At 44.4% G+C, this 12,171-nt stretch overlaps 1 protein-coding gene across 1 annotated transcript in view; it reads left to right on the forward strand.

The window, feature by feature from the left end:
* Positions 1 to 4,500: 4,500 nt before the first annotated feature.
* Positions 4,501 to 12,171, forward strand: part of DENND2A (DENN domain containing 2A) — a 216,274-nt gene continuing 208,603 nt past the window's right edge. Inside the window, exon 1 of the mRNA XM_068278269.1 lies at positions 4,501 to 4,595. The gene's annotated coding sequence lies outside the window, so the exon portion shown is untranslated. The remainder of the gene's footprint in view (positions 4,596 to 12,171) is intronic.

Below are 12,171 nucleotides of genomic sequence, written 5' to 3' on the forward strand. Positions count from 1 at the left end.
AGGAATAAGAGGAAAAATTTTTTTTCAAAAAGACCTTATAGTTTTTGAGAAAATCGATGTTAAAGTTTCAAAGTAAAAATGTATACATTTAAAAACCCGCCGACTTTAACGGTTAATAGCAAAGCCTGCTTAAAGTTTAGGAACACCAAATTCCCAGGGTATATTAAGGGGATCAGTGGGAATAAGAGGAAATTTTTTTTTTTCAAAAAGACCTTATAGTTTTTGAGAAAATCGATTTTTAAGTTTCAAGGGCAAAAATGTCTTTTAAATGCGGAAAATGTCAGTTTTTTTTTGCACAGGTAACAATAGTGTATTATTTTCATAGATTCCCCCAAGTGGGAAGAGTTTTACTTACTTCGTTCTGAGTGTGGGAAATATAAAAAAAAAACGACGTGGGGTCCCCCCTCCCAGACCTCTTTAACCCCTTGTCCCCCATGCAGGCTGGGATAGCCAGAATGCGGAGCACCGGCCGCGTGGGGCTCCGCACCCTGACTATACCAGCCCGCATGGTCCATGGATTGGGGGGGTCTCGGAAGGGGAGGGGCAGCCAAGCTTTCCCCTCCCCCTCCGAGCCCTTGTCCAATCCAAGGACAAGGGGCTCTTCTTCACCTCCGATGGGCGGTGGAGGTGGAGGCCGCGATTTCCTGGAGGGGGGGTTCATGGTGGAATCTGGGAGTCCCCTTTAAAAAGGGTCCCCCAGATGCCCACCGCCCCTCCCAGGAGAAATGAGTATAGAGGTACTTGTACCCCTTTCCCATTTCCTTTAAGAGTTAAAAGTAAATAAACACACAAACACTTAGAAAAAGTATTTTAATTGAACAAAAAACATAACCACGAAAAAAGTCCTTTAATATTCTTAATTAACCATTAATACTCGCTCCTTAGCAGACCAATGGGGTTCCTTCTGATTTGAAGGAGGCTATTTCGAGGGATCATTTATTTAAAGGGACAGGTAAGTATTAATGGTTAATTAAGAATATTAAAGGACTTTTTTCGTTGTTATGTTTTTTGTTCAATTAAAATACTTTTAAGAAGAGCCCCTTGTCCTTGGATTGGACAAGGGCTCGGAGGGGGAGGGGAAAGCTTGGCTGCCCCTCCCCTTCCGAGACCCCCCAATCCATGGACCATGCGGGCTGGTATAGTCAGGGTGCGGAGCCCCACGCGGCCGGTGCTCCGCATTCTGGCTATCCCAGCCTGCATGGGGGACAAGGGGTTAAAGAGGTCTGGGAGGGGGGACCCCACGTCGTTTTTTTTTTATATTTCCCACACTCAGAACGAAGTAAGTAAAACTCTTCCCACTTGGGGGAATCTATGAAAATAATACACTATTGTTACCTGTGCAAAAAAAACTGACATTTTCCGCATTTAAAAGACATTTTTGCCCTTGAAACTTAAAAATCGATTTTCTCAAAAACTATAAGGTCTTTTTGAAAAAAAAAATTTTCTTCTTATTCCCACTGATCCCCTTAATATACCCTAGGAATTTGGTGTTCCTAAACTGTAAGCAGGCTTTGCTATTAACCGTTAAAGTCGGCGGGTTTTTAAATGTATACATTTTTACTTTGAAACTTTAACATCGATTTTCTCAAAAACTATAAGGACTTTTTGAAAAAAAATTTTTCCTCTTATTCCTTCTGATCTCCTTAATATATTCTCCAAATTTGAGGCTCTTAGCATTTAAGGGGGCTTTGCCATTAACCCTTAAAGTCGGCGGCTTTTTTACATTATACGGAGCGTTACGGTTTAACGCGAAATTACGGTAGCGTTTAATGCGAAATTACGGCATGAACAAATACCCATTGTAATGCGAAAATTACACGAAAATTACGCTTACGCGAAATTTCGCGAAACCCTTCTTCATTACGTTTATGTACTTACGGCCATAATCGTAATTACACTAATTACGCGAAATTTCGCGAAATCGTAATTACGTCATTATGCTCATCTCTAAAACCCACACAGACACAGGGAAAACATCCAAACCTATACAGATAGGGCCCTAGCGAGGATACAAACTGGGCATCCATCGCTGTAAGGCTAGAGTGCTAACCACTACGCCACCGTGCTGCCTGTGTCCAGGCCTAAGCAATCCTTAAAATACTACAATAAAAGTAAAAACAAAAAAGATATTTAAAACAATACATGTGGTCCCCACAAAAATAAAAAATTACGTTTACTGATGCATCACATTCCAATGAGGTAAACTTACGGTGACCAGACGTCCCGCTTTACTGGAGACTATCTGTGTCTCCAGTACAGGGCTTTGGACGCCATCTTCCCGTAGCCCTGCTATTCCATTCAGCGCAGGAGATTGCAGGAGCAAGATGGTCCGGGGAGCTGTGCACCAGAGGCCGGCCGGGTGAGGGGACTTCTGTCAGTTGAGTAAATTTTTTGTTTTGCAGGTGAAATGTTGACCACATTGCGTTTATTTTCTGCTGAAATGTTGCCCAAATTGCGTTTATTTTCTGCTTAAATGTTGCACAAATTGCGTTTGTTTTCTGCTGAAATGTTGCCCACATTGTGTTTATTTTCTGCTGAAATGTTGCCCAAATTGCGTTTATTTTCTGCTGAAATGTTGCCCAAATTGTGTTTGTTTTCTGCTGAAATGTTGCCCAAATTGCATTTGTTTTCTGCTGAAATGTTGCCCAAATTGCGTTTGTTTTCTGTTGAAATGTTGCCCTAATTGCGTTTGTTTTCTGCTGAAATGTTGCCCAAATTGCGTTTATTTTCTGGTGAAATGCTGCCCACATTACGTTTATTTTCTGGTGAAATGCTGCCCACATTGCGTTTATTTTCTGGGGTAACTGTTGCTGCATTTATTATTTAAAGGGAACCAGAGGCCCCAGAAAAAAGATTCTATACATACCTGGGGCTTCCTCCAGCCCCATACGCACGGATCGCTCCCACGCCGCCATCCTCCGCTTCCTGGATCCGCCGGTACCGGGTCCCGTCACTTCCGGCGGACGCGGCCAATTGTCCGCATGAGCAGGGGCTCCCTCCATACCCTTATACGTGTGGCTGCGCAGTATGCAGCCGCACGCGTAAGGGTATGCCGGGAGCCCCTGTGATGCGGACAATTGGCCGCGTGCTGCTGCCGACTGGCTGAAACTACGGGACCCAGAACTGGCTGATACAGGAAGCTGAGGACGGTGGCGTGGGAGCGATCCGTGCGTATGGGGCTGGAGGAAGCCCCAGGTATGTATAGAATTTTTTTCTGGGGCCTCTGGTTCCCTTTAATGGTCATAGTTGGCTATATTTGCTGCTTTGGGGTTATGGTTATGCTCCGCCCATACCGCGAACACCCCCCAACCCCCCCATGCCCATTTTTCGGCGCGGCGCGCAAACACCCCCTACAGGTTGAACCTAGAAAAATCTGGTCACGCCTCAATTCACGGAGCTTTATCAAACACTTTATCAAACGTTTGACAATTTAGCTCATGGGTAAAATCTAATTTTGAATTCACTAAGGTGTTATAGATTTATCGAATGTTTTATCGGTAAAACATTCGATAAATTTATAACACCTTAGTGAATTCAAAATTAGATTTTACCCATGAGCTAAATTGTCAAACGTTTGATAAAGTGTTTGATAAAGCTCCGTGAATTGAGGCCAGTAGTAAAGTAGAGACGAAAATCTAAAACGCACATCAAGAAGTTTAAAGCAGTACAAAATTAATAATAATATAAGCTGAAGCACAACACATAAAACAATAAATAAAACCGAAAAACAAAACAAACATTCAGAGCAACAAAACAAACAAAAAACAAATAATAATCATAATAATAATAATAAAATCACCTCTCAGTATTCCAAGAGATGTTAAAAAGAAACGTTAAAAGTCACAGGTCATAAAGTTCCACCCCAGCCTTTAGCAATGATCTCTCTCCTAAGTTACAATTTCATCTGGGTTAAAAAAGATACCCATTGTGAGTTTTCAATCATTGGCAGAGGTTAAAATAATTGCAATGAGATCCTTCAGTATGGGTCTGACCCTAAAATTCACTCAGCCGACCCCCTTTTCTCTCAGCATGAAGAGTTAAAAAAAAGAAAAAAGTTTTGTCCTCTTTATCCCCCCACTGTAAGGCCCATCCTGTATTCAGGGGCTGCAAGTTGCTATGGCGATAGAACCTTAGCCCAGCCAGCTGCAGATGAAAAAGTCAGAATGGGTCAGGCCTGCACTGGTGGGAATATAGAAGAGGGAGGAGGAGAGAGAGAGGAGGAAGCAGCAACTCCAAAGAGAGACACAGAGAGAGAGAGCACAAGAATTTCCAGCAATCTCACACAGAAAAAAATACCCATTATCAACAGGGAAATAAACCCTACAGGATGTATGGAGGAGGGGAGCCAGCTCTGGCAGGATAGACTCTACCAGCTTGTTGCATTAGAACTTTAGGAAGAGAAGAAGAAGGCATTATTTTTTTTTCCCCTTCTGTGTTTTTTTTTTCCAAAAGAGGATTTGGAAGTTTAACAAAAGAGGGGAGGAGGGAGGGGGGCCCAGGATCCAGATGCTGCTTATGCCTCTGCCTGCGCTATTCTCAAGTTACACAAGATGAGGGAGGAAGAGAATGAGACTGCTCCCTGGGTTTTAAAAGAGGTATATTTCTGTGTATCTTCTTTTGTGATCCTGTGTGATGTGGGGTGGAAGGGGTGCAATGTACACTGCTTTGTTACTGACTGATAAACCGCTCTGATCAGAACTTGATGGAAGTTTTAGAAGAGTTGGAAAGTTTTTCATTCTGAAAGAGAGATGGGTTTAAAGGGAATGTGAGATCGCTGTGTATGAAGTGTGTCCAAACAACAATGTGTGTGTGTGTTGGGGGGGGGGGAAGGGTCATAGGGGGATTGTAGAAGGGGTGCAGAGGTGACTGATGCAGGGGGGAAATGTCAGAGCAAAGGACAGAAGGGCAGAGAATGTGAAGGATAGAGGGGGACAGGGTTGGATATAGACAGCAATGGGGATAAGCAGCAAGAGGTCGCATGAGATAGGAGACAGGGGCATAGCGATAGGGGTTGCAGAGGTTGCGACCACATCGGGGCCTCTAGGGCCGGAGGGGCCCCGAAGGGCCCTCCATCAACTGCAGTATTAGCTCTGTATAGGTCCTGTGCTCATAATAATCACTTCTATAGATAATTTGAACAGTGGTAATCATTAACTAGCTGTTCCCCATCCCCTTCTTGCACCTGACACTGTAGTTGCCATTGGCAGGTTTTGGTGCACCGTATCAATTGTTATGTATAGAGTGCTTGAGGGGGGCCCATTGTAAAACTTACATCGGGGCCCACAGCTCCTTAGCTACACCACTGGCGATGGGGATAAGCAGCAAGGGGGCACATGAGATAGGAGAAGGGATATAGTGAGTGGGATGCAGAGATTCGAGGAGAAGGAATGGAGAGGATATAGTGTATAGAGGGGATAAATTGAGATTAGGATGTAGAGAGCAAGAGATGCATAGATTGGGATGGAGGAAAAGGGGTAGAAAGAGAGAGAAGGGGTAGAGAGAGTTGAAGAGTAGGGAGAGAACAATATAGAGAGTAAAGCTGAATACTCACCTAACAACGCAGGAAGATGGATCACAGCGGCGACAAGCGTCCCGGATCGTTCTTCCTGCCGGTGGGAACACACGACGGGCGCGAATGAGAGTTGAAGCAAGCGCGGTACTTTGCACAGAATGGACAGGGATCTTAAAGATCCGCCGCGACGGTTGTAATCCCAGCGTGTCAACAAACATTTGCGTAATCACGCGCCTGTTTCCACGCTGCGAGATTGCGTAACGGTCGCCCATACAATCGCCGGTCCTCAGAAAAAACGCGTGATGGGTACCAGGCCTTGAGATAGAGAGAGATAGTGATAGCACGACACAGGCTGAGCGGAGCGTAAACCAACCGCAAACCTAAAAAATATCCACAGTCTGCTTACCGATTATGCCCTCAATCCCACCCCCTCCTCCCCCCAGAACTCGCCCCCTTCCATGTCCCCCATCCCCCCTTGCTTTGGCAATGCCTGTATGTACTTTGGTCATGCCAATAATAATTTTGGCATGGTTTTGATTAGAAATCGTGTCAGGCATTGAACGGGAGGATGGCGAACTTTGCGAGATGGTACAGGAGCGAGGGGATGGATTAAGAGAGGGGGGATTAGAGAGAACAGGACAGTGGGGTAGAGAGAGAGAGAGGGAAGTATAGAAGGGGATAGAAAAAAAGTTAGGAGCGGGAGAATAGACACTCAAAATAAGAGACAAAGTTAAAGTGGACCTGAACTCAAAACTTCCTCTCTGCTCCAAAACGATAAGCGACAGCTTAACAACCTTTACAGAAAAAAAGATTTATTTGATGCAGCTGATACAAATCCTGCAATAAATCTGCAGTATTTATACTTCCTGCTTTTATGGAAGCAGACATAGGGTTAACATCCTGTTTTTACAAATTAGCTGCTGTGCTGAGGCAGCCAGCTGACACAGCTGAGAGATCAAATTACAGTTGTGATTAGTCACAGATGAGGGGGGGATTAGAAAGGCTAAACTCTCTAAATACATACAGGGTTCATTTCTCTCTGTTTTCCTCCTGTGCTGTTCAAGAGTTCAGGTCCACTTTAAATAACACACATAGATAGATAGATAGATAGATAGATAGATAGATAGATAGATAGATAGATAGATAGATAATTGTTTGGTCATTTTATTGTTGTTACAGAAACCTCACAATGTTAATGTTCAACCTACTGATAACTGAGTGATCTCATCTGTGAAGGGCAATGTTCACCTTGCATTATATTTATGAATGGTTAATCCCAGTTGGCTGAATATCATGATCGCCTTTGAGCTGTTTAGTTGAATAGTCCTGTAAATGAAATCATTGTCAGTTAGGGATGGGTTATACTGATGTGCTGACATCTGTAGTGATGTTATTGGTGATGTTTTGTTGCTCCACCAATCCTGGTGGTTGTTTACTTGAAAGGCAAGAAGATTTTGGTGTTTTGGGCTTGGATGTGCCCATGGATTGGCTGCGCTGACGTGATTGGCTCTGGGGAAGGCCTAATTGTCAACGCTTTGTCAACATCTCCAGGGAAGTTTGGCTGCAAGTTAGGATATGGGGGGTTGTTCCCCGTGGGAGGACCACCTAGTACCACAGACCAAACCATGATTTGTTTAGAAAACAGGAAGTTGTATATTCAGGGGATTAGCAAGTCAACTTTGAAGAGCCTTTGTGATGAATAGGCCTTTAAAAGAATGTGAGTCGCTAAATGTGTCATTTTATCAGCGGTTCTTGCTGTTTTCTCTTGTTTATTTACACTCTCTTGCCTTCTTGATTCACATAGAGTCATGATGAGAGATGTCCTATTCAGCTTTTTTCTTTTTATTACTATGTATTTCACACTTGCCTGTCAGTTATACATGAAAAAGAAACTTAGGGCCAGTTTACGCTTGCTAAAAGTGAATGGGAACCGCATTTAAAAAAAAATGAAGCAAATACTTACCTAAGGAGAGGGAAGGCTCTGGGTCGTATAGAGCCTTCTGTCTCCTCTCTCGGTGCCCTCTATCCTGTGCTGGCTCCCCCCCCCCCCGTTTCAATCCCCCGCCGAAGAGGTATTTGGAAATCTTCGGGAGCCGTGTCCTCCCAAAGACGTGCGGCCCCATACTGCACAGACGTGAGCGTGCAAGAGAGCGTGCTTGCGCAGGCGCAGTACAGGGCCGCCCTTCTTCAGGAGCACTCGGGCTCCCTGAAGACTTCTGAAGCCTCCTTTGGCCGGGTAAAGCAGTATTTGACTAAATTAGTCATATACTGCTACCGGGCGAGCCAGCGCTGGAACGAGGGGACCAGGAGAGGAGCCGGAAGGCTCTATAGGACCCAGAGCCTTCCCTCTCCTTGGGTAAGTATCTGTCTCATTTTTTTAAAAGCGGTTCCCATTCACTTTAAAAAGCTTACCCGTTCCGGCTGTTTTTTAAGCTTTGCTTAGCGCAGGAAGCGGATACTAATGTTAAAAATAGGATCCACCTCCACTTGTAAAAAAAACAGATCTGCTTGGCGCGTTACACTAAGTCTGAACTTGGCACATTTTTCCAGACTTTACGGGAAAATGTATGCATTGCCAGCCTATACACATGCTGTCCTCACTAGGCTACTTGCTGCGGTCACTTTGTCCGTTTTGATCGCCGCCTCAACGTAATGCTCACGTATCTCACCGCTGATCTCCACCGCGACGTAATGCTCACGTATCCCACCGCTGATCTCCACCGCAACGTAATACTCACGTATCCCACCGCTGATCTCCACCGCGACGTAATGCTCACGTATCCCACCGCTGATCTCCACCGTGACGTACTACTCACGTGTCCTGCCTCCGATCGGTCCCTCGTACACAGCCCAGTGGCGGGCAGAGGCATGGGGATCCCTACTGGGCTGCAAAAGACCAATGGGAATCCTCAGCTGCAGGGAGAATCCTCATTGGTTCATGATGGACCAATGAAAATTCTCCCTTTTGCTAGGGAGAATTGGCCTAATGCAGCCTATGGAGAACCCCATGCTCCTGCTGGCCTCTGGGCTGAATATAGAGCAAGAGTGTCAAACAATACAAAGTGGGACGAAATGCTACACTGTGACCTAGCTGCGGGCCAACCCCATTCTCTATTGGCCACCTTCCTCCCTTATAAAGTTCTCTGTTTTCTATTGGCCCTCCTCCAACCTATACAGTTCCTTGGTGCCTAGGGGTCCTCCCTCCCCTATACAGTTTCCTAGGGTTTAGTGTTTTGCCCCTACCTCTCTATATGGCTTCCATGGTGTTCTAGGGCTTCACCTCCAATATAGCTTCCCTGGTGGTGTAGAGTAGGCCAAACATAATGCAAAGTGGGGAAACCACTTGAGGGCCAAATTTGGCCCGCGGGCCGGAGTTTGACATGTATGATATAGAGGGACCCAGTGGTGGTGTGTACGGGCGGACATGATCAACGCAGGACATGGGATCGAAACGGATGAGCGGACGGCAAAATTGTTGCAAGAGGGTGCAAAACGAACAAAAACGCATCCACCATGTTCACGGATCCTCTCTATTCTTAGGATCGGATTACACTGGTCTTACAGAGGAGTTGAACCTACTGCTGTGGAATCTTCCCGCTGTAGTGACAAACCCATGCGGCTAGTGCAGCATTTCGGAGGCATTTCAGCCTCAAAGTTAAAGAGAAACTCTGACCAAGAATTGAACTTTATCCCAATCAGTAGCTGATAAGCCCTTTTACGTGAGAAATCTATACCTTTTCACAGACAGACCATCAGGGGGCGCTATATGAGTGATATTGTGGTGAAACCCCTCCCACAAGAAATTATGAGGACCATGGTACTCCTGGCAGTTTCCTGTCTGTGAACCCTGTTGCATTGTAGGAAATAGCTGTTTAAAGCTGTTTCCAACTGCCAACACAGCAAGCAGCTACGACACTTGCCAGCAGTACAAATGTCACCATGTATTAAATGTCAGAATGTAAATCAGGGAGAGGAAAGATTTTACAATGGGCAAACACTGACTAAATCATTTATACATAATTATTGTTAAAATGAAGCACCTTTTTTATTACATTATTTTCACTGGAGTGGAAAAATCGCTCCAAAGAACGTTAAACAGAGCAATTTTCCAAAATTATTTTTTGCAAAAGCTGTTCAATTCCAGCTCAAATTGTACAAAAAATAAAAAATCTCTACACCAAGACGCTCCAATGATCGCTAGGCGTAACTAGAAAAGAAAATCGCTAGGCACATGCCTAGACTCACTCAGAAAAATTGCTTCTAAAAGTGCTTAGCGTTTGTGATTATGCTAGCCATTTTTGGTGTGCACTGGCCCTATGATGGCATCTCTAGTAACACAAGAGGATTGTTCCTCTGATCGGCTCCATTCAGAGGCTGTGCAAGCTCCTAGTCAGACAGCAGGTGATGATATATTTGTATGGTGGTATCTGGGCGGGAAAAGCAGGATGACACACTGAAAGCAGTTCTGTCCTTATTCCACGGCTGCAGTTACACTTTAAAGGCGCTTACACACGCCATACTTCCGCAAACGACGGGTCCGCCAGACCCTCCCCCCGGGCGGACGTTCAGTAGCACGTGTGTACGCGCTGTCGGCAGACTGATAAGGCTGTTTCAGAACGATCCGGTCTGGCGGACCCGTTTGCGGAAGTATGACGTGTGTACGCGCCTTAATGGTCGGATGTCATAAAAAAGGGGAAGTTTTGTGCGACCAGCAGAAGTTTTCTTTTTACAAATACAGGAAATCGGGGAGGTTCGGGAGCCGCAAGTCTCTGTGTCTTGTGTGTCGTGTATGCAGAGTTACAGCTTCATACCAAGAATACCAGATTTGCGGTGGATGATTGAGTCACAGGCAGTCTAGCAGAAACATTATGCTCGCCCGCGATCATCCGGCTTTCATTTGTTTATATGCTGGGATCCATGTGCAGAGAAGGATCAGGGTATAGGACTGTCATCTATTCCTTATTCCACAACTATTCAAAAAACAGTAAACCTTTAGAGTGTAACTCCACCCTAAACTGGCACATTTTCAAGCAATATACAGGTGGCTGACTTAAAGGACAACTGAGGTGACATGTGACATGATGAGATAGACATTTGTATGTACAGTGCTAAGCACACAAATAACTGTGCTGTTTTCCTTTTTTTCTTTCTCTGCCTGAAAGAGTTAAACATCAGGTATGCAAGTGACAGTTTCTGTCCGAGTTGGACTAGGTCAGACTATAGCATAACCCTCACTGATAAGTAATTACAGCCATAAAATACTTTCCTGTCAGTAAATGGCTTCCTGGAGCAGGAAAGAGATTAAAGAAAAGGTGAATAATTCATAGATTTGAGCTCTGGCATACTTCAATGAAGGTGTCTTTGAGCAGAGACAATGAAACAGTAAACACTTAAAGGGGAACTGAAGAGAGAGGTATATGGAGGCTGCCATGTTTATTTCCTTTTAAGCAATACCAGTTGCCTGGCAGCCCTGCTGATCCTCTGCCTCTAATACTTTTAGCAATAGCCCCTGAACAAGCATGCAGCAGATCAGGTGTTTCAGACTTTAAAGTCAGATCTGACAAGACTAGCTGCATGCTTGTTTCTGGTGTTATTCAGATACTACTGCAGAGAAATAGACCAGCAGGGCTGCCAGGCAACTGGTATTGATTAAAAGGAAATAAATATGGCAGCCTCCGTATAACTCTTACTTCAGTTCCCCTTTAAAAACAAGATGTAGGACCCATTAACACTAGGGTGATTAGCAGCCGTTTACCGGTAATCGCCGAAGTGCTAGAGCTTTTTAAAGCGCTAACGCAGTTGTATTTATATGGCAGTGATCTCACTGCCGCGATTGCTGCCGATTGTGGGCGTTTCACGGTTAGCGGCGATCGCAAATGCTTTGCATGCAGCATTTTGCCAGAATTGAAGAGCGAACACGATTAGCATGCTATTAAAGCGCTAATCGCGATAGCGGAAAAACGTGAATTTGTACGGTGATTTTACTGCGATAATCGCAGTAAAATCACCCATGCAAAATGGTAGCGCTAAGTGCTATAGTTTTGCAACTTTTCAAGTGTGAATAGGCCCTGAAATATAAAATAAAACTGTGGGATATCTAAAAAAACTCATTTTAAGGAGAAGGAGAATAGATACAATTGTTTTTCTCATCAGTTTATTTTCACCTTGGATATTCTTTAAAGCAAACCTGAACTGACAAATAAAAGTCACAATGAACATACACAAGTCATACTTACCTCCCTGTGTAGTCTACTCACCGATCTCTTTTTCCTCTCCCGCGTCCTGTTTGTCCACTGTGATTGATGGAGTTCTCGTAACAGCTTCCTGGTCAGCACACTGTTAAACTGTAATATCGCCCACTTGAGCCATAGGGAAACCTGGACATTACCTTGCACATCAGTTATCCTTTCAGTTATAACTGACAGCAACTGATCTATAACTGGCAGCAACTGATATATTTCAGTTCTGACAAAAATCTTGGCAGAACTAGAAGGAGTCGTTGTTAGTAGAAAATGGTGAGCTTCTGAGAGGAACTGACAGCGAGGTAAGTATGTAATATACATTTTCAGGTACACCATGAGTTTCTTTTAAATAACTTGACTCGGTTCTGGTTCCTTTTAAAGAGGCCCTGTAGTGACTTATGGTAGAATGCAGTAAAT

The sequence above is a fragment of the Hyperolius riggenbachi genome, chromosome 3, assembly GCF_040937935.1.
Source record: "Hyperolius riggenbachi isolate aHypRig1 chromosome 3, aHypRig1.pri, whole genome shotgun sequence".
In the NCBI taxonomy this organism is placed as follows: Eukaryota; Metazoa; Chordata; class Amphibia; order Anura; family Hyperoliidae; genus Hyperolius; species Hyperolius riggenbachi.